Source organism: Phocoena sinus, chromosome 4 (genome assembly GCF_008692025.1).
Source record: "Phocoena sinus isolate mPhoSin1 chromosome 4, mPhoSin1.pri, whole genome shotgun sequence".
NCBI classification, from domain to species: domain Eukaryota; kingdom Metazoa; phylum Chordata; class Mammalia; order Artiodactyla; family Phocoenidae; genus Phocoena; species Phocoena sinus.
Window position 1 is genome coordinate 64,560,896 of NC_045766.1, and position 783 is coordinate 64,561,678.

Genomic DNA, 783 nt, shown 5'->3' on the forward strand with positions numbered 1-783 from the left:
TTCTACTTCTCTCCCCAGATGCCTGTTCCTCTCCTTCCACATCTTTATCCTCCTTTTTCCTCTTTCTCCTTTCCCAAACCTTTCTCTGAATTTCTCTCTCCAAATCTTCCTTATTCAATCCCCTTTTTACTTTCTTTCCCCACTCCCTATCCTCATTCCTCTCTGTTGTACTTCCCTCTCCCCAGTCATTTTCTGACTTTGTTCTGGTTCTATCTGGCTTCCTTCTGCCTTCTCTGCACGTCTCCCTCCCTTCCCATTCTGCCTACCCAATATCTATCCCAGTCTCTGCCTCTAGCCTCTTCCTCTCTTAAGCCCCTCCTTCCATTACTTCCTCTTTCCTTCTCAGCTATTTCTCATAAAAAATACTCATGGTGCTCGCTTCAGCAGCACATATACTAAAATTGGAACGATACAGAGAAGATTAGCATGACCCCTGAGCAAGGATAACACAGAAATTCTTGAAGCGTTCCATATTTTTCAGGAACAAAGAAAATGCAACATACAATGCAATATCAGAAGTTACAAGGAAAACATTCCAGTTTAGTCAGTCTATTTCAGTCTAATTTATATACAGTAAAATGCAAAGGTCTTAAGTGTACAGTTCAGTGAGCTTTGACACCCCTATAAACCTATGAAGCCAACGTGCGAATGAAGGTATAGAATATTTCATCACCTTCAAAGTTTCTGAGTGCCCCGTTTCAGTCCATTGCTCCTCGAGAGGCAAGTACCCTTCTGATGTCTCTCATGATAAGTTAGTTGTGACTGTTTCTGAACTTTATGTAA

General features: G+C 41.5%; 1 non-coding gene across 1 annotated transcript; it reads left to right on the plus strand.

Annotated features, from left to right (window-relative positions):
- The first annotated feature begins 371 nt into the window (after positions 1-371).
- LOC116753740 lies at positions 372-478 on the plus strand. Its single transcript, XR_004349839.1, has one exon. It is a non-coding gene; the product is annotated as a U6 spliceosomal RNA (small nuclear RNA).
- The last annotated feature ends 305 nt before the right edge of the window (positions 479-783 follow it).